Consider the following 27,263-nt stretch of genomic DNA (forward strand, 5'->3'; position numbering starts at 1 on the left):
CGTAAAGATAAAAATTCTTAACTGGTCTATAGGCTCTGAACAGCAGCTACTAGCTGCTCCTCCAGTTTCATCTCTGGTCCCTCTCTCCCTCACTGAATTCTAGCCACATCCACAGTCTTACTCATTTTGACCAGCCTAATTTTCCTCAGGGAACATTGTAAGGGCTGTTGTTTGTTCGCTGTTTTTTTTTTTTTTTCTTCACCAAGAAAACCTCATCTTCCCTGCCCCTTCACTTGACCAACTCACTCACTTTTCTTTCAGGTGATAGTTTAAATGTCACTTCTTCAAAACACTAGTCAGAATTGTAATTATATTTACATGCTTGATCAACACCTGCCCCCTATCTAGACAGCAGTGGCTTTGAGGACAAAGACTGTCTGTTTTCTCATTGTTGGAGCCCAAAGGCTCAGCATAGCACTTGGCATAGACTGAGTACTCAATAAATTTGTATTGAATAAATAGATTTTATTTTTAGAAACAAAAGGTTGAGTTTTAGAATAAAAGTGCAGGCAGTAACATAATTCATGGAAAGACTGCTCAGTTTTCCTCACCGTGGCTATTGCCACAGATTTTAGTTTGTGAATTCACTGCTATTTTGCTGAACAAAAGTCTTTTAAAAATTAACTTGAAGGATTTTAACTTTTCTGTACTTGGCAGGTCTTACTGGCAAATTTCCAAATTGAACAGTCAATTTGCAAAATGACTTTTCCTGCATTACACGTAAAGTGTCCTGAGAGTCTGTGTTAATAATGACAATAGTAGTCATCATCTCTCTAAGAATAAAGTTTATTAGCATTAAACTTAATTAAACAGATTTCTTTATTTACTATCAATTTATTGTTAATTATAATTACCTATCATTTAATTAGAATTAAATTTATTAGGAACCCATGTCAAATTCATATTCAAGTGTGTGTGTATACCTAATACTTTATAAAAAATGCATTTTATATATGCTACTTCTCTAAATTCTCTAAACTGTTGTATTTTGTGGTTATGAATGAACAATGTGGATAATAAAACACTTGAATCTTTCAGTGAATTTTATTTGAATATATTTAATTTTCAATGAAATGTTTCTTTTGTTGAACGAAATAGAATCTTTAAATTAAATTAATTTTTACAGAACTCTCTGATGCCCTTGGAAATAAAGATTACAATGAAATGTCAGAGCCTTGTTACTGCCTTTCTTAAACCCAGCCTCTCCTGAGAAATGGAGGCTTCACTTGTCTGCAAAATTTAAAATAATGATCACAGGTCTTTCTTCCCTTGGGCAACTGAGTCACTCAGGACCAACTAATTCAACTCAAGTCTGACATATTTAAAATGTGATTTCCTGTCAATCTAGCCATTTCTGAAGGCTTAGAAATTTCACTTGAAAATGTAAAGGAGGGAAAGATGAAACAAAAAGAAACTCTTTCCCAAAAGGTTGGTATTTCATGCACTGAATATACAGTGATTGATAAAAGGCAGGGCCTTTGCATCTGTAGTTTTAAACCCCAGAAAGGGCTTCAGAATAACTTCAGATAGACAGATGGATGTATCTCAGAGATTGTAACTTGCATGAAGACAAGGCTTAGCATTTTTTGCTAAACCTGTTTCTGTTTAGAAAGGAGCATATCTGATTTATGCCTGATAAAAATAACTCATTTTTGGAAAAAAAAACCTTTTTCCCCTGAGATTGCACTCAGAGAAAGAATGAAGTCATGTGAATGATCTGCAAAACAAATGCCCTAAAATCAACTCTAGAGATTTTAGAGGACTTGGGCTTTCTTGAATAAGAGACTAAAGTCCTCCCAAGTCTTCCTATGACAAGCACTATGTACTTTCAGAACTAAATCCCCACAACTATTTAGGTGTAAAACAGAAAATAATGAAAGTTACAACTAAACATATAGCTGGTTTGAATTTTTCCCTCTGTGGCCATGAAAGGAAGAAATCCCTCTCTCCTTAACCTTCTCAGATTCTCTGCTCAAATCAAGTTCAAACTCCATCTGCAGCTTGATAAAGACATCTGTTCAATGCATATTTATAAAGCACCTCTTATGTGCTACATATTATTCTGTGTGCTGAGGACGCCAGGGTGCTCAGAAAGAGACCCAACCCTTGCCCTCTTGGTCTATACCTTCTAGTTGGGGAGAGAGAGAGATTTATTAAGAACAAACAACGAGCACCATTTATTGAAGAGGCTGTCTTTTCTCCATTGTATATTCTTGCCTCCTTTATCAAAGATAAGGTGACCATAGGTGCATGGGTTTATTTCTGGGCTTTCTATCCTGTTCCATTGATCTATATTTCTGTTTTTGTACCAGTACCATACTGTCTTGATTACTGTAGCTTTGTAGTATAGTCTGAATTCAGGGAGTCTGATTCCTCCAGCTCCGTTTTTCTTTCTCAAGATTGCTTTGGCTATTCAGGGTCTTTTGTGTTTCCATACAAATACCCTGAGAAAACCATAATTCAAAAAGAGTCATGTACCACAATGTTCATTGCAGCTTTATTTACAATAGCCAGGACATGGAAGCAACCTAAGTGTCCATCGACAGACGAATGGATAAAGAAGATGTGGCACATATATACAATGGAATATTACTCAGCCATAAAAAGAAACAAAATTGAGTTATTTGTAGTGAGGTGAATGGACTTAGAGTCTGTCATACAGAGTGAATTAAGTCAGAAAGAGAAAAACAAATATCGTATGCTAACACATATATATGGGATCTAAAAAAAAAATGGTTCTGAAGAACGTAGGGGCAGGACAGGAATAAAGATGCAGACATAGAGAATGGACTTGAGGACACGGGGAGGGGGAAGGGTAAGCTGGGACAAAGTGAGAGAGTGGGATTGACATATATACACTACCAAATATAAAATAGATAGCTAGTGGGAAGCAGCCACATAGCACAGGGAGATCAGCTCAGTGCTTTGTGACCACCTAGCGAGGTGGGATAGGGAGGGTCGGGGGGAGACGCAAGAGGGAGAGGATATGGGGACATATGTATATATATAGTTGATTCACTTTGTTATAAAGCAGAAACTAACACACCATTGTAAAGCAATTATACTCCAATAAAGATGTTAGAAAAAAAATAAAGACTATATGTAAAGTAAAAACAAAAAAATGAACAAACAAAAACTATCAAGTCAACTGGATTGGTGTTGAGAGAAATTTCAGTTCTGGCCCTGACTATAGTAATGTCTTTTATTGTGTTTTATAATCTTGCATAAATTATATTAACCCTGTGAGTCCCAATTTTTCCTATTTGGAAAATTAGGTGTGAGAACACTTGGGGTAGACACCCCCGCACAAGGTGATGATCTCTATGTGGGTACTATTCAGATGTAAGGTCGGGGTTGTTCATAACACCTCGGCCACAGCCATGAGGGCTGACATGCTCCGGGGGGCCACAAGATAAGGACACAAGAGCCACTGTCACACCAGGAATATCGGGGGACTGACTGACCCTCGCCTTCACCCTAACTATCCTAGCCACCTTCAGTTTTCAAAGGGACAGATTCCAAGTTCTCAAGAAGACATGGGAACAATCCCACCTCCCTCTCATGCCTGGAAGTTTGTTAGTTTAGTTTAGCTTTGTGTTTGTTTGACAAAAAGTAATGCAGTCAAATCAAAGCAAAAGACCCCATCTGTTTCCTTTGATGATGGCAAAAGTAGCCCTTTTTATTGTGGCAAGGAAGAAAACCATCAAAAATCCATTTTCAATTAAAATAAGATCAAATAAACTGCAAGAAGAATGGTGTTTAGAGTTCATAAAATGTGCTGTGTCCTCAGGCCCATCACTCCCTTCAGCCCCTGTTTCAGAATAAGCCATAAACCCTGGCAGGAGACAGAATATGAGCGCAGCCAGCCCTCGATGGGGCCTCCGCACTATTCTGTCTGCTGATTTTCTAAGCGAGAGAAGGAAGAAAGAAAGCTTCGTACATTCTAAACAAAGAGACCCTTCAGTGTATTAATAAGATTTAGACTGCCAATGAGGCAGACAGTGGGCTTTCTTTCAAGGGTAGAGTCTCAATATAATGAACACATCTGTGTGGGATCAAGTGTTCTCACCTCACAGTCTCTTCCTCAGTACCAAATAGCCGCTCACTCAGAACAAATGCTCCAGGAATCTGGGGACTCAAAGCTCAGAAGCAATTTACTTTACTCAAAGCATACAGTTTCTATTTGCTGGCACCTGCCTGTCCTTTCTCCTCTTTGGAAAGATTTCCATTTGCAGAGAAAGAGCTGCTGCTCACCTGTGCAGAAAAGAAGTTTTAACATTTCTGGTTTTGCCTGGAACAAACATGTCAAGGACTATCTAGGTTTATCCCTTCACTCTCAATTGTTCCTGACCTGGGGATCCTGGATCTCGGGATAGCAAAGGTAATAATGTTGAAAGTCACAAAAGAAATCAGTCACCCATGAACTGTGGTCACACAGCTTAACTGAAATGCTGCTCTTCTTAACAATGGGCAGAACCATTTTATCAGTTCAGGTTTAGTACTGACCATCTGTTGCTTATTTGAAATTCTAGTGGAAATCTGCATACTTTTAATTTTAACAATGGAGAGATAAATTATTACCTATAAAATATACATGTATTAAGAGAAGATGGTTTCTGTGAGGAAAAATGGTGTAAGAGATTCTTTGTTTAAACTGAATTATAGTTTCTGTACAATATTATATAAGTTACAGGTGTACAATAAAGTGACTCACAGTTTTTAAAGCTTATACTATACTTATAGTTATTATAAAATATTGGTTACATTCCCTGTGTTGTACTATATATCCTTGTACTTATTTTATACACAGTAGTTTGTACCTCTTACTCCCCTACCCCTATATTTCCCCTCTCCCCTTACCTCTCCCCACTGGTAACCACTAGTTTGTTCTCTATATCTGTGAATCTGCTTCTTTTTTGTTTTATTCACTAGTTTGTCGAATTTTTTAGGTTCCACATGTAAGTGAAATCATACAGTATTTGTCTTTCTCTGTCTGACTTATCTCACTTAGCACAATACCCTCCAAGTCCATCCATGTTGTTGCAAATGGCAAAATTTCATTCTTTTTTATGGCTTAGTAGTATTCCATTGTGTATATACCACATCTTCTTTATCCATCCATCTGTAGAGATTCTTGATGGTGAAATCCTGGGAACTGTTTGTCCCCATCATGTTCATATATTCTCTCTCACTTTCAATAGATTTTATTGAGTACTAATCATGTAGCAATTGTTGGGGTAGGTACAGGGATGAGTCAGACATGGCCCTTGCCTTAATTATGGGACTAATTCTGGAAATACTTGAATTGTTACAAATAGAAATTGTTTAATTGCTCTGAATAGAGTTGCATGAAAACATTTGACAATGATGTCCATGAAGCCTCTTTTGGCCTCATGAACTAGCTGCTGGCCTCTTTCTTGGCACACATTCCAATTCCAAATGGAAATATTCCATGGAATCTTATATATTTATGAGGCTAAATAAAGACTACTCTCTAAGTACTCATAAGTTAAGTGAGTATTTATTGAGTCTTAATGGACTGCCTACAATTGATACAGGGGCACTAGAAAGAATAAGAGCTTTAGAATTAGACAGAGCCCTATTTGAGTTATTAGTAATGTGTGACTTTGGGGAAGGTTGTTTTTCACTGTAAAATGGGGATAATAATGATATGTAAATCCTAGGGTTTTTGCAAGACTAAAACAAAACAATACAAGATGGATAGGTGGTGTAACATAGAGTTTAAGAAAGAGGACTTTGCAGCAGACTGAGTTCAAATCCTGGCACTCTCACTAATACTCATGTAACTTTAGGCAAGTCACTTAAACTTTTCTAGCTTCAGTTTCCTCACTTGTGAAAGAGAATAAAAAGAGTGAATTAATGTGGAGATTAAATGAAATAGCATGCATAAAATTTTAACATAATACTTGAGTGGTGATAACTCAATAAATGATAGCTGTTACTCCATTCTTAGTGTTCATGCTTGAAGTGCCTAGTACATAGTAGACAGTAAATAAATGTTAGCTACCTTCATTTTTCCTACTTTCAGATTACTTGAAGGCAAGTAACTCTATGAAAAAGTTACTCTCTATATTGATGTGTAGTGCCTGCTGTGAAGAGCTGACCAGATTTTCCCTTCCAGATTGAGAGCACTCATCTCAATGAGTGCTAGGAATGTTGTTGGCTGTCAGCTGTCAGCTGAGTTTCCGTCTGAGAATTGCCCTCAGCTAAAGAGTTAGTCACATCACTCAAGGTCACACACCCTTTATGGGGACAACCTGCATCCAATGACTGATCTTTGGGAAGGAGTGTATACAGGCACTTGCCTCGAGGTGGGACAACTCGGAAGGTTCATCCCAGCTCCAGAGCTTCCTATAGGCTTGGCTAAGACCTTTGTTGTGACTGCATCACAGCCGACTCCTCCCTCTACTCAATCCTGTTCCTGTGTCACTCTCCCATAGGCATGGATCCCAAGTGAACTCTGGAATAAAACTGCCCACAAATCTCAGAGCCTTAGAGTCTATTTCTTGGGAAACCCAACCTACAAGTGTTCAATTTAGATGGCAAGAAATTCTGTGATCAATGGACTTTCACCCAAGTAGGAATCAAGGGTAGCCTTTGGTAACCTTAATGAGATAGAGAAATTAAAATTACATTTCCATTTCTTAAATGCAAATGGGGTAGGTCCTATCGTGGTTTGAGGGTTGTTTTTCAAGAGGGAGAGTGGGAGAAGATCACCTGAGAAAAACCTCCTTTATGCTTAGTGCCGTGCACTATGCAGAATCATGTGGGTACCTCCACTTACTCTTGGTAGAAAGGCTACCAAGTCTAGACTACTTAGAAATAGTGACCACATAGTCTTACATTGGTCATCTGTTAGGATTTCCCTCTGGACACCATTATGCTATGAATAATGTAACAGAAGCTCAGAACATCTAAACCTACTTCTAAAGGAAACAATTGTCATGGCCACTCTGATGGGAGACTTTTCCAGTCCAAATTGCCCAGCAGAAGCTGGGGGTGGGGTGGTGGTGGCGAGGTGGTATTTATTCCATCATCACAGCCTCTTCTGTATAGTACTTTGTGCAACTCCATGTCCCTGACATGCTCTTTCAAAGCTAAATGTTGTTATAGCATCCATTTCAGATGTTCAATTGTTTTAAAAAGTCAAATTCAGAGATTTCCCATTCCTTAGAGAAAATGTTAACATGCAGAATGAATACAAACAGAATTTAATTTGATCATAATTTCCCAGGTACTAATGTGTCTGTGTGTCTCTGGGCCCCTGCAATCATGCATAATTATCAGGGGGTGATTTCTTTGGCCTTTTCCCCTTTAATCAGTGACAACTGCAGCTGCAAAGGGCAGAGGAACATGTCATTTGTTCTGCAAGAGAATAAGATTCATTATGCTGTTAATTCTATAATTTCCTCCTGACAATGGTCTTACAAAGTCAGAGTGTTTTAATAGTACCGAAAGAGTGCAAAATTTTAAGTCAGTTAGTATGAGAAGAGTGCTTTCCGTTGTGTTCTCTGTTGGTTATATTTTTGGGAAATCGTGTTACCTGACACTTTAAAAATATTCCACTTTAGCATTCTTTGACAACATGGAAAATTCCTAGGAACTTAAAAACGTACAATAAATATTGCCAAACCATATTGGTGCCATATATGTGTCTAATTTGCTAATGCATCCTCCCTCTTCCTTGTATATTTCCTCCTTGCCACATTTAGAAAAGCACCAGAGGCTATCAGGTTTGAAAATGTCTCTAAGATGTTTATAATCTGAGACCATATTCTCTAAAAAATGTTACCTAAACAGAGTTCCATGTTACAATGTTTCATGAGCTATTGAAAGAGATTCCTAAAACAAATAAATATTCCTTTGAATATTGGTTGAATAAATTTAGGTAACAGTGAAGCCTCTTTGATGTTCACAATACACATAATAGCATATTAAGCATATTGTCATATTGAGGACATTGAGATAAGTCAAGAACTTATTCCCCTGTCCTCAAACTGGTGTTTTCCAAACTTATTTGACCCAAGAATAGTCCCCAAACTATTAACGCATGGGCATGCACACACAAATACATCTTTTAAATTTCTTCCTACAAACAACCAACAGACATCTAGTGGACCTAATGTTCTACAGAACACTGTTCCGGAATTATTGTTGGAAAGCATCTTTTTCAGACTCAACTCTGTCATATGTTTCAAGGACTGAAAATTCTCACAGCCTCCTGAGTCAGACCCTCCCATCTTAAGACTGCTTCCACTGTTAGAAGGTTCTTAGGTTCCCCCAGAACAAGTTTGCTCCTCTTCAACATGATATTCTTTTAAATATTTGAAAATGATTGGGATTCTCCTACCCCACCATCTGTACCTGCCCTTCTCCATCTTAAACATCCCATTTGGAACATTTTGGTTGTCCTTGCCACTCCCTTCTGAACACTCCACTTTGTGTATATTCCCTACAAAAGAGTTACCTTTGGAAAATCATGCAATTTTCTAACTTAGGTATAGAGTATAATAGAGTATCTCCACCCTCATTCTGGGTACTATGCTTCTCTTATTATGGCCAAAGATTCTGACTATTTCTCTATTCTTGTTTCCCAGCCATTCCATTGCCATCTTTTCCTTGGAATTCTTTAACGGCTTCTTCTGAAGGAAGGAGGAAGGTATTAGGTGGTGCCAATGGAGGGGAAGCAGCTCTCCTTCTAGAAGCATCAACACTAGCTTGTTACCTTACACATTCTTCTTCCTCTTGAGTTCAGGGAATCTCCTCTCGGCCACCAAAAAAGGTACCAAGGGTGCAGGAGGCGAGGTCCCACCAGAAATTTAAGAAGAGCCTTCGAGAGTGATCTGAGGCTGGATAGTTGCTAGAGACTAAGAAGCAGCAGCAGACGAGAAATATGGAAGTTTGGTTCCTCTAGGAAGTAGCCCCAGCTGGCAGCAGCAACGGTATTGTCAGGGGATGCTAAACATCCAGGTGAGTCTCCACTGGGTTGTTTTAGAGTAAAGATAGCAATGAATACAGAGAAATCTAATTTTTTTCAAAACTTGGAATCATATATGCATGTGAATAGTTGGCCATGTAAATTATCTGCCTGCCTGATTGAGTCTGCACTTAGTGACTACAGAAGCAGGGTTTGGCAAAGTGACATGATGACAATAATGCTGCCCTTCCTCAGGGCTGGTGCTCACTGTAGTTTTAATTAAGTCATTAATTAACTAGCTATTGATTCTAAGAGTCATTGAGCATATAATGTGCCCTATGAAGGAGAAGCATTATTTGCAACTGTGTCTGGTTATGTTTTAGGGCAGTGTTTGAAAATGTGGTCCTAAAAAGACACTTGCTACCCTTTTTTTTTCTTAATTAAAATCTCCCTCACATTCATCTAGAATGCAATAAAAATGACTCCTAGAAAGGTGAAATAAAATGCTCCCTCATGGCAGACCCTATCCAGTCCTGGATTATCTCAGGGGAGGTTTGCAGGGATAGGTCTTTAAAAGTTGTTATAGGATTTATTCTGGCTGGAATAGAAGAAAAATCACTGGCCATAAAGAAGGTCAGAGAAGCCTTCAGGTGGGCACATGAAGACCTGTTGAAAATTCAGAAAAGAGGCGGTGTGTGTGTGTTTGTGTGTGTGTGTGTGTGTGTTTTCTGGGATCTCAATTAACTTCCAAAATTCTATAGAGTCACACCTACAATTGCATTAACTGCATGTTTTTATATAGATGCTGCTCTCTTGACATCTGTTAGCAGTACCTCTGTGAGATACTAAGAAGCAGTCTCATTCAGGGAACACAATGGCCAGCAGGCACCACAGTCAGCCTTACGTCAGGGTATTTGCCTACAACTGAATTTTGAAATTGACTGCACACAGTGTCCTGAAAACAGATAACATGATCTTATAAAACAATTTAATTAAATAACTAATATACTAAAATATCAAAATTACCCTAGAGGCAACAAAACATATGATATATAATTGATATTATATATCAGTTACCTGAAAGTCATAAAATAATGTGAATGCCAAGTGTTCTCAGTTTCTCTGTTCTAGACTAGAAGTACAATGATAAAAGAAATGCCATGTATTCTTTTTCACTCTAGACTGGAAGCTTTTCTTTCAAACAGCTCGAGTCCAAATTTGAAAAGGAACCCACAAAGGGAAGTCGGTGGAGAACTAGATGGCAGCCCCTGTGATGGGCACTGTCTCTGACGGCTGTATGGGCCAGTTTCTCAACAGCTTTACGAGGGAGAGGCAAGGACACAGTAGAATCTTCTCCCAAGGTGTAAAATTCTCTCTGATGGGGAACTGTTTCAGAGGGTCAGCGCTATTTTCAAGAGAAAAAAATTAATGAATACTTTTCAACTAAAAGCTGAAATCAGCAGGAAAGAACCTAAAGAATGTTGCTTCTAATTTTATTAGGAACTCATGTCCCACTGGAAGTCATTAAGTAGAAATCAGTTGAAAATATCTTCAAATGTGTGGCTTTTGAAGCTACTAATAATAGAATATATTTTATAACAGGTTTTATTGGTGGTATTCAGTTCTATTTTAGGGGATGAAAAGGGTCTGATATTTAAAAAACAAATAGAAACCTTTGATAATATCCTACTGAAGTATGACATTTCACATAAATGTAAAAGATGCTGCTCCTAAAATACTTTCCATTTTTGAATGACACTCATTACTATTTCCATAATGGTCCATAATGATGATTTACTTTTCTCAGCTACATTATGTTATTATATCTAGTAGAACTGAGTGGAAAAGAAAATCAGTAAGATTGACTTGAGAATTGTGAATCTTTGATTCTAAACCTGGTTCTACTACTAAGGGCTACCCATGGAAGACAACAGCATCAATTTCACATCTCTAAACTGCTACATCAGTGTCCACATGGACATCATTCTTCCTGACTGTGAAAAAGTCATTCTTGAAACCAAGACTGCAACCCTACTTAAACCATGTGTGCAAGTCACTGACCCTCTCTGTGCAATATACAGAATGGAAATATATCACTCCAACTCAGGGGTATTGGGAAGCTCAGATATAATTATGACTGTGAACACCCTTGAAAATTGCAACATACCTTACAAGTTTAAGTTGTTCCAATTAAATGAATTATGTGGAATTGTGTAAACTGGAAATCCTCGTGACCTCATCTGAACTTTTCACTTGTAAAAGGGTTGGATTGCCATTGGGTTTTCCATGTTTATTCATCCAACCTGCCTTGGCTATACATCATTCTTTTTACCTTATTAGAGGTCATAAAGAGTGGTGGAAAATAGTCAAGGTCATGGCAGAAAGTGAGTTTCTATCACTCTGTATTTTTACATTTCTTGGAGTCTTCCCCATGTTGCTAATCTCAAATGACTTGAATCTAAAACAAAGTTGGAGTCATCTAGTACTATGTACCTATACGTTATAAACTGAAATTCCAGCTTGCTGCTTTGGGACCAAACAACTCAACTGGGTGGCAAAGGAGCACATTTTTAGTCATGTTTTCTTGCTCAAGATAGTCCACAGCTCCCCTCAGTTGGAGTTTCTACCATCCACAAGAAGGTTTTCTTCCAATTGTAATAAATGAGACTTGATTATGGGGCTGAGGTCTCCTGTCTTCTCATCTATCTACTCAAGAATAAATCCAGGTAGCCTGGAAGAGATCTGTCCATTTTGTAAATGAGTACAGCAGCAAGCAGATGTGATTTTGAGGTCACCATCCCTTACAGGGTAATCCTTATATCCCCCAGTTGATCAAGCCATGGTAACATCAGCTTGAGCAGAGTATTTCACTTTAGGATCATTCTGGCTAATGATGCCATAGTTTTCTATTTGCTCCTGTTAAACCAAATACTACTGCCCTCCAGGTACTGTGCTAGGCAATGGAGGCACTGCTCCAGGTGTTGAAGAGTGAGCTCAGAAGAGTATGTGAAGATGAGACCTTAAAGCTTCTAGTTTAAACCAAACACTAGAACATCAACTCAGGAAATGGCCCTAGTTTCACCATCTGTGCAGTAGTTAGATGTTACTAACTCTGTCCACCAAACTCCTTAATGATGGTACAAAAAGTTTGGTAAAAGATTTGGTAAAACTCAAAGAGTTTGAGCCAAAATGCAGCTTGATGATTTAAGACGAAGGTTCACAAACTATATTTTATTGAACATACAAAATAAAATGTCCAGAATGCTTTGCAAATTTAATGTCAATATTCTATTATCAACTTCAGCATCTCATTCTTGTCTCTGTTTAATATATCAACAGTCACCAGCAACTGTGATAGGAAAAATTTCAAAACAGAAGCAAAACACCCTAGTGCAGCAAAAATGTAAAACAACAGGAAAGAAGGAGCTGATTCAGTCCAAAATTCACATATATAAGATCTTGTAATCTACTTAGTTATTTCAATAAGCTGATATCCTTGCTTCAAATACAGAAAATATGAGCAATGGTTGTTTCCTTCCCCCTTTTGGCGTTTTCTGCATTTTACCTAAGAAGGATAACATCTGGACAAAGCTAAGAATAGTGGTGAATGACTGGGTGGGTCCTAGAGGTCGCCATGTCCTTAGAGCTGAACATTTGACAGCTTCAAAGGCCTATACTTATCTGAATGTGAGTATAGAGTGAAAATGGATATTCTTTTCATTAGAAGCACGTACAATTTTAATGGTAACTCATTACCATCAACACGCTGTGCTATCAAAGCTGCTTCAACTTCACACACGCTGTCGGATCCTTAGAGTTAAACCAGGTGGCTCTAGCTTTTTCTGCCCTGGGTCCTTCATATACTGAGCTTCCGAGGGCATGGTACGTGGAGACTACTCAATACACCGCAATGATACAGGGAAATTGGACTAAAGGTATTAAAAACATGTTCTTTCCTTCGAACAGAGGGACTATCTTTTATTATGCAATCTGAAGACTATGTTTATTTGAAATCTATTGCTTTGCTTCAAAAATCTTTTATATAAACAGAAAAAAAATCCAAAGCCAAAACAAAATATCTCCAAGTATCCAAATGAATATTTTGAAAATGAATTACCATTAGGCAAAGGAAAATTAACTTTGTTTATATACAAAGTGCCTTCCTTTTGGCTAAAATAAATGGTCAATTCAGTTCGAAAGTCAAAATATCTAACCCAAGTAGGTGGTTCTATGTTGGACTACCGCAAAAATCACTAAACTCAGTGTGTAAGCTACAGCCTGACAATTGGATTGACATAATTTAAGACCATAACACATGTCTAGACTGAGTATATTTTTATTCACAATGAAAATCCAATATGCGTAAACCTGGAGAAAATAATGACTTCAGCTAATAGTGTATTCTGACATTTTTCTGATCTTAATGAAAATGTTTTTCAAGGTCAAGTCACAGTCATATTAAAGCATTTTTCCCTAAAGCCCAAGCTTATATATGTTATACACAAGGCAAACATTTTAATTGTGTTATTTACTTGCTTGAGCTGAACTGCATGATTCTTTTGTTTGAAAAATTCTTTCTTACACCTCAGGCATCTATTTCAATTTCAGATGAGTAACAAAAAACTGTATAGCTTTTTTACTATCTTGTATTTGTTCTGAGTTTTAAATGGCATCTGTGGTTCTCCATTTGCCATAGAACATTATCTTGGAGTGAAGAAATAATCTTTCTAAATTGATACTTTGAATTAATGGGCATGTTGAAAAGGAATGATTTCAGATGGACTTCTAAAACATGAATAATAAATTGGTCATAAAGGGCAAGAATTCAGCTGGCATTAAGAATCATCTCCATGAACACAGGATAGAAGAAGGCAAAAGGTAGTCTGTCCAATAGCTTATTGACATATTTGACCGAAAGAATAAGTGCCAAGTCAACCATCCAGAAGTGCAACTTATTTTTAGAAAGGGTAAATTAAATCTGAAATTAAGATTTCAGATTGCTTCAGCTCTTATTCAAGAAAAAGTAGGACATTTTGTATTTGTCAGTTACTTTTTCCACAGCAAAATGAAAATATAAACTCCAAATGACCAAATCATCAATTGAAGAAATATTTGAATCTAAAATGAAAAATCTATTTCCACTTTGTCACTTAAAATATTTTTGTTTTAAGTTTTATACTCAGCATACCTCTCATTAATTTTCTCTTATGACTTAATTTTAACTCATCAGTTTGCCTAGAAATTATTTTAGGTGAAAAATATATAAATGTAACTGATGCCCATGACTCACATTAATTAACAGTAAATCATTAATGTAAAGGAAATTACTATTGATTCCTAACAATTAAAATTCCTAAGTTCCTGTTGGAAAATTTTCAGCTTAAGATTGCAACCTATGTTAGATACCATTTAGGAAAAGCTTCCTAATTCATTCAGAGTAAAGCATGTGTTAAAAATCATAATTTTAGGGCTTCCCTGGTGGCGCAGTGGTTGAGAGTCCGCCTGCCGATGCAGGGGACACGGGTTCGTGCCCCGGTCCGGGAAGATCCCACATGCCACGGAGCGGCTGGGCCCGTGAGCCATGGCCGCTGAGCCTGCGTGTCCAGAGCCTGTGCTATACAGCGGGAGAGGCCACAACAGTGAGAGGCCCGCGTACCGCAAAAAAAAAAAAAAACTCATAATTTTATTTTACTTCACATAATTGAAAATTATATTTGTATTTCATTAAACTAATATATTTATCCATTCATTCATTTACTTACATATGTATTGCCTACCTACTCTGGGCTCCAGGGACTGGGTAATTAATGGTGAAAAAAATAAATTCATTCTCTACTCTCACATAACTCACAATTTAGTGGTCTGTGTGTGTGTGTGTGTGTGTGCAGGCATTAACAATGTAATCATAAAAATAAGGATGTAATTACAAACTGTGGTAAGAGATATGTAAGGAGGTTAAATGGCTCTATAAGTGCATATAACAGGGTGACTTTGACTCAGTCAGGGTAGTCAGGATACTGACTTGGATATTTTTTTTTTCAAAGTCCAAATAGTAATTGATGATGTAAGTCAACATTTGATTTGCCTCAAAATGAAACTGTCTCTGCAGACATGGCTTTTCTTTGAGATTCTCCAAATTATGTCTTGGCTAAATTTAACCAGACAAGACAAAAGAACTTGAGAGCAAAAGTGTAGTTCAGAGAGCATGTAGTCCAACCCTCTTATTGGATAGATGTGGAAATTATGCGTGAGGAAGATTGAGTAGCTTGCTTTGCCTTGTTTCCACTCAGTGGTAGAGATGAAATTAGAACCCCATTATGCTAAAGTCCTGTCCAGAGTGAATCCCTCTCATCTGTACCACTCTACGTCTGGTTCATCTAATGTTATCGAATGCACTAAGGCAATAACTGGAATAAAATGTGCTAAGAAAGCCAAGAAAATGAGAATATTCATGAAGGAACAATTGTTTTCTGAACACAACCTATCACTCAGCTCAAGCCACTGCTGAAAGAAAATTATAGCTATGCATACAACCAGATATCTTGTAAGTTTCCAATTACTTATCATGTTTAATCCTTTTCCCTAAATTATTTGTGTGTGTGTGTGTGTGTGTGCATGTATATTTTCAGGTTTAGAGCCACTAACTTTAATAGATTTTTACTCTTTTGCTCAAATCAAAACTGAAATTAATTCAAGCTCAATCTTATATTTCATTTTTCCTGTATACTTATTTGACTTTATCCAAATGGATATTTTTAATAGACTCTAGTTTTTAGAGAAGTTTTAAATTTACAGAAAATACACAGAAAGTATGGAGAGTTTCCACATATACCCTCTATCCCACTTCCCCTCATATTATTAATATATTGCATAAGTATGGCACATTTGTTACAATCAGTGAACCAATATTGATACATTATTATTAACTGAAGTCCATAGTTTACTTTAGAATTCATTCTTTGTGCTGTCAGTTCTATAGGTTTTAACAAATGAAAATGTCCCGAATCTACCATTACTGTGTCATACAGTTTCACTGCCCTAAAAATCCTCTGTGCTCCACCTATTCAACCTATCCTCCCTTCCCCTAAACCCTTGGCAACCACTGATCTTTTATGTCTATATAGTTTTGTGTATGTGTACATAACGTAAAATTTACAATTTTAACCATTGTTAAGTGTACAGTTCAGTGGGCACTAAGTACATTCACATTGTGCAACCATCAACCACTATCCAACTGTCTCTATAGTTTTTCCTTTCCCAAAATGTCATGTTGTTGGAATTGGACAACATGTAGCCTTTTAGACTGGCTTCTTTCACTTATCAAAATCATTTAAGTTTCCTCCATGCCTTTTTGTGGCTCGTTTCTTTTCATATTGATATTATTCTGTTGTATGGATGTATCACAGTTTGTTTACCCATTCACCTATTGTAGGACATCTTGGTTGCTACCAAGTTGTGGCAATTATGAATAAAGCTGCTGTAAACATCCATGTGCAGGTTTTTGTGTAGACATATTTTCAACTCATTTTGATCGACACCTAAGTATGAGATTTCTGGATCATATGGTAAGACTACGTTTAGCTTTTTAAGAGACTGCCGAACGGTCTTTCAAATAGCTGCTCCATTTTGTATTCCCACCAGGAAAGAATGAGAGTTCCTGTTGCTCCACATTTGGTGGAGCATTCGGTATTGTCAGCATTTTGGATCTCAGCCATTCTAATAGTTGTGTAGTGGTATCTCATTGTTTTAATAAATGGACATCTTAGAACTTTCCAAATTACAATGTTGAAGAGAGTCCTCAGCACAGTAAAAGAAAATGCTTCACTTATTTAAACGATCTCTGGTCCATTATTGGCAAAGCTAGACACTCTGTAGAGTTGGTCCACTCTGGATATTTACTAGATCAGTTTCTAGGTCTTTAGCAACCTTTCACTCCAAGATGAAATGATTGATCTTTTTTCTGAGCTCTCATAGCACATTGTTCATACTTATATTACTTGCTTATCACACTGCACTGTGACTATCTACTGCAATGCCAGACTTTCTCACTGAACTCTGAGGTTCTAAAGGCAGAAAGCTTGATGTATGTGAGACTGTGGCCCTGTGCTGAGCACAATGTCTATATGTGATGGTCGTCATCTTAGAGTTGTTCCTGATTATGACAGATATTAGTAGAGGACGTGTGAGCCCAGCTCACATCCATCCTGGCCTCAGTCTCCCTATCTTCTCTCTAACACTTTTGCCCTAAGTTGCAGTTTTGGCCTTTCCCTGTTCTAAAACTAGATCAAGTAGAGGCACTGTTACTCAAAAAATCAACAAGTAGGGACAAGAAAGAAAAGATAGAGAGAAAAAACAAAATAGTCCCCAAGGGGTAACTAGTCCATTAACAATGAAAGTTGATGGCTTTATCAGTCTTTCCCTTTGCTTCCCCACCTCTCCAGGTACAATGTCAATACCTACTACTCTAGTTTAACTAGTTAATTAACAAGACAAAGTGTCCTTTGCAAATATAATAACAAAACGTCTTCCAACTCTGAAACAGATTTTTTTTTCCAGAAATGTCATAACCATCATATAAAACGATGAATTGCAAATAGAGCAAATTACCAGGGGGTTTTTCTTTGATTTGGTTAGATCCCAAAGCCATGGGGCCAGAGATGATGTTGAATACATTAGGTGATTGGCAGTCTCTACAATGCAGGCTCACTACCTAGAAAGGCATTGGGATCGAGACCTGCAGTTTCTCCATGAGTAATAGGTAAGGAAAAAGAGAGACTTTTTTTAGTGTTCTTGTGGAAATCTTTACTCAAAATTACACTTGTAAAATGACAAATTACAAGATTCTTTTGTAATTTTGTATGATACTTTTGTGATTATAAATTATGTAACAAATTATTAATTTGCTGTTTGACCACGTGATTCCCAAGCACTTTTGGACTCTTTTTTCCAAGGATCTGATTGGTTCTTTTTTTTTTTAACTTTTATTGGAGCATAATTGATTTACAATGTTGTGTTAGTTGCAGGTGTACAGCAAAGTGAATCACGTATACATATATTCACTCTTTTTTAAGATTCTTTTCCAATATAGGTCATTACAGAGTATTGAGTAGAGTTCCCTGTGCTATACAGTAGGTCCTTACTAGTTATTTATTTTATGTATAGTAGTGTGTCTATGTCAATCCCAATCTCCCACTTTATCCCTCCCTCTCTTTCCCCCTGGTAACCATAAGATTGTTTCTTACATCTGTAACTCTATTTCTGTTTTGTAAATAAGTTCATTTGTACCATTTTTTAGGGTTACAAAAATGGTACAGAAGAGAGACTTTAAACTGCCTGAGAATGAGAACAAGCCTTCACTTTCAGAGAAAACGTAGAAACACTGAGCTTTGAAAAGTCTGCCAAGGGCCGTGAAAAGTGGTAGGGTTTAACAAGGTCAAATAGTAACCACACATCCAAGTACTTGCTCCACTTATCCAGTAACTGGATCTAAAACATATAATTCAAAATCCTTAGATGACTGTAATGTGATTTGCTAATCTTTCCTACGATGTATTGACAATATGCATCAACAGATAGTGACTATCAATGCAAAAGTATTAGAAAGAGTCTAGATACTTATATTTTACCAGTTCTGCATCTGCAAGAAGACTCCTAATTTTATCCAATAGTTGTTTAATTGGCCAGTATTTCCAAAGCAAGCTTTATTTCTTAAAAGGATAGCAGGGCTCATTCGAGGCTGTTAGAACACTAAACATGACTTTAGGAAAAAAGGAGCAATCAGAAGTTCAAAGTGTTATGTCTGGATGAAAAAATGTTTTGAGAATCAAACAGCTCCTAAGGAGGGCTGTCATTCTCAGGGAAATAACTTTTCCCACATTCAGAAATGTCAAGTCCTCTTGTTAGAAAAAGTGTATGGAATTCTTTAACATTTTGTTGTACTAAATTCTGTCACACAGTGTGATAAAAGGACATTATCCTGGAGAAATCAATGTTCTTTGAAGCAGCAGCAACCAGGGCATATCCCACTCCATGGTGGGTGTGGAGTTGGAGGTGAGGGGTTGTCAAAAACATCTCATACTTTTCCCACATGAAATGGTCCAAGGGTTTAAAGCAGTGGTTCTTGTCCTTTGGAGATTTAAATGACACTTTAAAATGCTAGAATTTTTTTGCTGCACACTTGAGGAGATTAAAAGACAAAAAAGCAATAAGCAGGTGAGTAATTATTACTACACAATCACATGTAACACAGTGCCTATATATCACCTAGGGTTACGTAGCACTAGTCCCTTGGTGGTCCTTTAGTACTATGCTTATTCTTTTTACAGCCCTGACTGTACCCGTGAACTCCCAAAGCAAAGTTGGAACGTCCTCGTAAAACACAGGTTTTATTATTTTTTTTTAACTGCTCTGCACCATCTTGTTGCAGAGAACTGTATCCAGCTCTACCCTGTGCTGCCTAAGCTGTGCAGTTGAGCTAATATCTGTTTTCAGATGACTCCACGATGGCCTGAGGTTGATGAAGACCCCACTCACTTCCCATGCCAGAAGTTTCCGCTGTCCCTTGTGTCACAAGATACCATAATCCTCACACATCTCCCGTTTGCTCAAGTTTTTAAGTAGTTCTGCATAGAACATTTTTAACTTCAAGGTACCGAGGAGCTTGGAAAGCCAAATCATGCTCCTCTGTGCTGAGTATCTGCTAAGTCTATTCTTCTTCATGTACTAAACATCGGGAGCAGTTTGCAGTCTGCTTTATTTTCACAACAAAGTCTAAATAAATTCTACACATTGATCAAAATTTGACAGCTCAGCATGCAGTTTTGCAACATGCTGCTTGAGTACCCTTACTTTAAAATACTCAAGGATGGGCTTCCCTGGTGGCGCAGTGGTTGAGAGTCCGCCTGCCTATGCAGCGGACACGGGTTCGTGCCCCGGTCCGGGAAGATCCCACATGCCGCGGAGCGGCTGGGCCCGTGAGCCAGGGCCGCTGAGCCTGCGCGTCCGGAGCCTGTGCTCCGCAACGGGAGAGGCCACAACAGTGAGAGGCCTGCGTACCACGAAAAAAAATAAAATAAAATACTCAAGGTCATTTCCACAGTGAGAATCCTAGAAATGACCGAGCTTGAAACACCTTACTCCTGGCTTCGCCTCTTCTCCACTTCCCTCCCTTTAAGAGCCCAGTTCTCTTACTCTTTTAGTTTCTCCTCTCTGTTTATTCATTGAAGATGCATGAGGCATATTTGATTTTAGGCAATTCTACAGCAGACCCCATAAGGGAGGTCCTGGGAGAGGTCTTTTTGCTACAGTTCTCACCACCTGACCCCACGTCTGCTGCACACCCCAGCTCTTTTTAAAACTCTCTCCACTTGCTCTTTTCCTCCATTTTTTCCTTTCTCTCCACCTGAAGCTTAAGTAAGGGAATTAATCTTAGGATATTAGGTCCTATCTCCATTATGCAGAGGACACTATGAATTTTCACGGGATTCTTTCTTCTTAGGGTTTAGATACATTCCATTAGAAAAACTATTCAGGCAATGGAGAACTGGGTAACTAAATAGAAAGTTCATCTTTCCTGAATCACACTTAAAGGAATACAATAAGAGCTACCTGAGCATATTGTATCAGAAAAATTAGGTGCAATCCTGTCCAAAGAGGAGGTCAATAAAATTTTTCTGGGTAGCCATTCTAAAATACTCAATATGGAAAAGTCCCAGAAATCCATGAAGTAGGGCAATTATAAACAATAGAATTTTTCCCAGAAAATTACCTCTTAAAGTATGATGAAAAACAAAAAAAATTTGCATAAACTAATAAAAATCTCAATAGTTGAATTCCTTTTTAGATCTTATCTTTTTTAAAATTGTGGAATATGGGACTAGTATCTATTTTTGGCAACTTTATTTATGCCTTTACCACCACCTTGAAATGAAAAGCTCTACAAAGAACTGATTCCTACTCTTACAGTGGGCAAAATTCACCAAACCATACTTTATACTATCGTTTGTGGCAAGGATTGGAAAAACATTAAATTAGGTGATGATATGTTTCATGAACTATCAAAGAAATCCCAAGAAATCAGAGCAGATACTTTTTTTGAAGCAAACTTGCTCTAATCTTCAGATGGCTTGGACTTCTAAGAAAACAACAACAACGACAAAATCAGGGTAAATAATTTGACTCACTAGGTCCCTCTGACAAGTGTTTCCATTGGGCCATACATCTTTCCACGTAGCACGCCTTGCAGCTTGCCGTTTCACATCAATGTGACTTCATTAGTACCACGCTAATATCTATTCCTGTTGAAGGCTAGTAGGGATGCTGTTTCCTTTTTCCATCATTGTATCCCCAGAACCTGGCAGGAGGTCTGAGCACACAGTAGGCTTCAATGAATACAAGGGAAATGAGGATCTCCCTCCAACTTCCTATTTGGGCTCCTTGCAGAACAGAGGCCGTTCAAACATTATCTCAGTGATGACAGGAGACATAGAGTGGAAAGAAGCCACTGGAACAGGAGTCCAAAGGCCTGAATTTTAGGACCAACTCTGCTAAATTTCTCTTTGATTTGTGGTCATCAGTTTTCATATATTTAAAATGAAGTTGCAATAAGGAGAATGGTTGAGATGTCTTCCTGTTTTCAAATTCCAGGGCTCTTTCTGCTGCCAGTGTAGTAAATTGTTTCTTCATTCATTCAGTGAATAAGCAATGTTAATGATATTACTACTGCCCATTACACTTTAAGGACCAATTAGATCTTGGTCTCAAGATGTTGAGTCTGTATTATTTTTCAATTAATTCATATCACTCAACTTCCATGCATCACTTTACTGCTTTGAAACATGTCAGAAATATGCCTTTTTTTTTTTTTGAGGAGACATTTGGGAAAAAAAAGAAAAATAATTGCAGTATTCTGGCATGGTGAATATTAAATTTCATGGTGACTCTTAGATTTCAGAACTAAGGCATTTTTACCTAATTTATCTACTGCAACATTAAGTTATGTGGGCTTAATGAGGCCAGAAATGGCCTCTTCCAAAAATGTCCACATTCTGAGAATTTTAAGCAATGAACTTGACTGATGATAAAACTGGTCACAGTATGGACTGTGGCCACAGATACATTCTCCCTATGCATATATGTATTTAAAATTATAAAATACAGAACCGTGTCTTCTTGTCAATCAAAAGGCTCGGCACACAAGGGAAACACCCCATTGTCTGACCTCTTTTAAACTTCTTGTTACTTCATCTGGTCCCTCCCACATGAACTTAGGTTCAAGACCCATTAAATACCTGTGTGTCTTGAATATGAACATTCTTCCCTATTTCACACCTCCTACAATTTATATATAGTAGTCCTTCTGCCTCAAAAATTCTTTTTCCTCACATTCATCTGGGAAACTCTCAGATCAAAAACCACTTTCTCTGTGAAGTTTTCCTGAAAACCTCTGGGTTCATGAAGGCAGAGACAGTGTCTTATTTAACTTTAAATGGACAACATCTAGCAAATTCTGGAAAAGCAGGTGCTTGAGATATGAATGAATGATAATTAACCCAGTATTAAATATCTGGCTATTTTTCTTAATTTTCTAATGTACTCGATTAGAATAAAGGTGTAATCCCTTATAGAAGCCACCTTTTCTATTCAGAGTTCTGTACTAGTAAGTCTGAAATGTTGAAGACCCAGGTGTCTTTGCTTTATTCAAGCAAATAACAAACATACCTCTGAACAATTCTTGACAGCTGAAAAATGCTTTGTTTAGAGAGCTTAAAATGAAACAAATGTTTTTTAACAAGTCATTCTTTTGGAGTTGTGGAATTTTTTTTTTAAGTTTCAGGTAATCTTCTAGGAGAGTTCTACACGAGTGGAATTAACTTGAAAAAAGACCCATAGTGTCGTCACTGGCTACGGAATACTTCCCAGAGTTGAACCTATCTGAAGGAGAATCCTCTTAATGAACATTTTAGAGAGCAAGATAATATGAAGATTTTCCCATATGATTTAAAGACGGTGCCCATCATGCTAAGAAGTCTTACTAGAGGCACTGAATAATCCTCATGACACAGTGAACTCTTGCTTAACTAAAGTCAGCACACTGGAAACTTCAGTCAAAACCAATACTTTGAGCATTCAGCTTTCAAGAGAAGAAGCCAAACACAAGAAAATGAATTCATATTAGTAGTTTTATACAAGCAGGATTTCCTAGATATGGTTTGAGGTTAGTACACAACCAGTCCAGATGTATGATTGACATTTTATTCACACATCAAATGTTTTTTGAGCATCTGCTCTATGCCAGGCACCATGCTAGGCACTGGGGACACAAATGTGATCAAAAGAGACAAAACTCTATGCCTTTGTGGAGTTTCAATTTTATCAAAGGGAGACAGATAGTAAACAAACTATCAGGTAAAATACAAAGTTACGCTGTGCTATGAAACCACTCCTTAAGTAAGCAATTGCTCAGGATTCTTCTACTTCTTTAGTTGGAAACTTAGGCGTAGAGGGACAGGTAGAAGCACTTTTCCTCTGGGCTCCAGCAATACTTCATTTCTCTACTCTGGGTGTTGGTGGCTCTGTATTATCCACTTGTCTCCCATCTCAGCAGACTTTGAACTTCTCCATGGATGAACAATGTTTCTTTTATCTTTATGTCTTCAGTGTATAAAATATGGGCCCCTTCTTGAGATCTTCTCCTTTGGCTTCTAGGAAGCCATACTCCTTGAGGTACTTTCTTCCAACCTTTGGCCCCTTCTCAGTTTTTCTGCAACCACTTTTCTTCTGCCCCAAACTAAAATGTTGGTGATTGTCAGAGTTCTGTCTACTTCTTTTGGGATTTTCATTCCCTCTCTCAACAATCTCATGATTCCCATAGTTTAATTCCCATCTGTGTGATGTAACCCCTCCAAATACTTTTGCAGCCCAGACCTCTCTCCAGAACTCTAGACCTTTCTATCCAGGTTGCCTAATGCTCCTCAGGATATGGATGTCCTACATACCACTCAAAATCCACATAGCTGATACATGAAAAGTATCATCTTCCCTCCCTCAACCTGCTCTACATCCAATGTTTCCGACCTCAGCGAATGGCATCATGGGTGATCCAAGCCAGAAAACTCTGTTTTTATTTTGATTCCACCAAATCCTCCCCTCTCCCTATAACAAGTCAGGTGTTCAACTCCTATAGATTCTACCTCATAACATCTTTAGAATCTCTGTCCACCTCTCCTCTTTCAATACCTGCTGTCATCGCATTAGCTTAGTCCATCATCATATGATATCTAAATTACTATCACAGCCTCATTCAACAACAAACATTTATTGACTACCTGTTATGTACCTAGATCCTGAGGAGCAAAAATAGACAAAGTCCCTGCTTCATTGGGGATTTTGGTCTGGTAATTTCTCTCTGGTCTCCAGGGCTGTAGTATTTTCCCACTCAAATTCATTCCCTCCACTAAATCCAAATCTGATACTATTACTTCCCTGAATAAAACACTTCAATTAGTTCTCAAGAAAATCCTCAAATTTCTTAGCATGAAATAAAAGGAAAGCCCTTCATAATGTGCACTGCTTTTTCCTCTAAACGTATCTCTTGCTTTAATCTCAAATGCTATATTACAATACACAGAACCCCTCTCTATTTCCCTAATGCACTGTGTGCTGTCTCTTACCTCCAGATACATTGTAGGTTTATATATCTAAAGAAAAAAACTCCTAGCAGAGTAAAGACAGATATACACCAAGCTTCTGATACCCCAACTCTGTCCATGCTTACTCCAAGACAGACCTGACTGTACCCCCATCTCTTCCTTCCCCTAACACTGGCCTGATTCCAGGTATCAGTCTACTAAGAGTACAGAAGTAGGCAGTCTCTTAGACCTATGACAGACAGAAAATACCCTTAGAGTTCTAGACATCACAACTCCTAACCCAACGTTTGATTGTGTGATGTAAATGATTCTTCTGTCTTTGGAGATTGTATTTTAAAATACACAGAGCTACAAAGAGCCACACAGCACCTGGGGAAACACCTTTCCAGCCAGAACAGGGATGATGTACTCTAGAACACTCTTCAGCTTGCATAAGTATCCCTCTAGGCAATAACGCACTTATCTAAAATAATAACATCACAATCCACATCTACTGCAACCTCCATGCTCCTGCTTAAGCCTGAAGCTCCAGCTCTTTTTGAACTCTTAACAGAGTCATGCCATGGACTGTCAGTGTTCATTGACACTCTGTCCAAACTCTCCCTGCGATGCCTGGAGAGGATGTCAATGTCAGCTGGGGAAGCTGGAAGACTGCCTAGGGATTTTTCTTGAATCCCTTTGACACATTGAAAGGAAATGTGTATCTTTGCATTGTTTCTATTCACTAAATGATGTCTTCCTCCCCATATACACTGCCCTACTCACAAGAGCGGGCTGCATATAAGACATGAAGAGTCAGCAGGGGGGAGTGTTAGTCAGGCTTGAGCTTGGATTGGGACAGGTGACGATATCAGGAGCAGAAAATAACTTCTGCTCACTCTACCTCAGGGCTTATTTATGTTCCAACTACTGTATCTTTTTTCTTTGGACATAAAATGGTTTCCTTTGGCTTCAATTTTTAACTTATATGAAATGATTGTTTGCAAAACTGGGTTGTTTATCTTTACTACGCAATCACTTCTTCTCCAAAAAACTGAGCATCTTGATGTCCTTGACAGATTTACTACAATAATGGGCATTATTACCAAAAGATGCTCCTGTGCTAGTGGGGAGAAAACTAGGCATGATTATAGAAGATGTTGATCAAGGCAAAAATTAGTAAATGACTTTGGGTAAGTCTTTTCGTGTGTGTGGATCTAAAAGCACAGGCACCAGCAATTACTGAGATACTACTACTATTGACTGACTTTGGGGTCACTCCTTTTAACTGTCCCTTCATTAACATAAGTGTTAAGTTTGTTATTATTGGACATATCAATAATTGCCAAATTGTGTGGATCCCTGTTTTTAAGAATGAAAATGGCATCTCACTTTAACCCAGTTTACATATAACCTAGTTTACAGAGTATCCTATCTGGACAAAGCTTTCTGCTATCAATGTATTTTGAAACACATGCTATGAAGCTTTATCAAAACCTCTTGGGGACACGCCTCCAGTGATAGGAGGAATCATCCTCCCTTCTCATCTTTCTGCTGATGGGGACAAAATAGGAAAGGCTCAGTAGGCCATGCCATCTGGAGGGTCATATGGTGTTACTGTAAGGTACATGGCAACAGGGAGAGCTGCATGGGAGTTTGGAAAATTCATACATCCCAGGGCTCCACATGAGCTCCCAGAATTAGCTGCACAATTACCCCAGTCACACCAAGTTGTCACCAAGGGTGACAGAGATCCTAGAATCAACTTAATGAACCATTTTCAGTTTTATTATCACAACACTATGTATGCAGACACGCTTGGCCTCACCCCGAGATGGACATATGCTTACTTGCAACAGAATCTGCTGGGTTGTTTTATGTATTTAAATAATGGCAATGTGATTAATGACAAAAACATGTCTTTCTCAGAACAGTGCTTTGTCAACATTATCCAGCCAGCCCAACCTGTCAACAGATCCCTGAAGAACAAGTATTTAAACTCTTCATTCATTGTGCCTAGTCTTTGCTCCTTGGTATAAATTGATATATCAATAGATGTCAGAAAAATACTAGAGACTGAGATTCTAGAAAACAATGTTGTCAATTAAAAAATTGTTATTGTCATAATTTAAGGTAGCATTGGCCAATTATGAATTTGTCAGATATTAATTCATTTCTTAAAACAAAAACTTTGTTTTTGTTCGGAATACATAACTCAAGTTCTCTTTTATTATCTTCTATGGTATCTGACTTCCAAAACTACTCACAAAATACATAATATATATTTTAAGCCATTTTAGGGGTACAAAACTGAAGAGGTGGTGGTCCATTTCTTCAAGGACACGTGTAGATTGTAAAGTCCCACTGGTAATTCTGATGCACAAAATCACTGTAACACACTTCAGCTTAGTTCTGAAAATGATTATAGCAAAATAAAAATAATGATAAATATAATAGAAATCTATAATATTAGTATTAGAAACAAAACCCCAAGATATCTGTCGCAAGACGGCCACAAAACATCTGACAATTAGGGTATGGAATTGTTATGTGTGCCCACATGTATTGAAAAATCCAAATCATCATGATAAACTCTACTTCAATGCAGTTCTATTTAAAGTAAACTTAATTAGTCTTATAACAAAATCTCTTCCTAGGAAATCAGGTTCTCAAAGAGGAGTATTTACTCTTTTAAT

At 37.8% G+C, this 27,263-nt stretch overlaps 1 protein-coding gene across 1 annotated transcript in view; it reads right to left on the bottom strand.

The window, feature by feature from the left end:
- The window catches only part of PLCXD3 (phosphatidylinositol specific phospholipase C X domain containing 3), a 59,275-nt gene that overhangs the window by 14,366 nt on the left and 17,646 nt on the right, over positions 1–27,263 (bottom strand). The window lies entirely within an intron of this gene.

This window comes from Delphinapterus leucas, chromosome 3 (genome assembly GCF_059928025.1).
Source record: "Delphinapterus leucas isolate spDelLeu-1000000601 "Yukka" chromosome 3, BTC_Dleu_Yukka2, whole genome shotgun sequence".
NCBI classification, from domain to species: domain Eukaryota; kingdom Metazoa; phylum Chordata; class Mammalia; order Artiodactyla; family Monodontidae; genus Delphinapterus; species Delphinapterus leucas.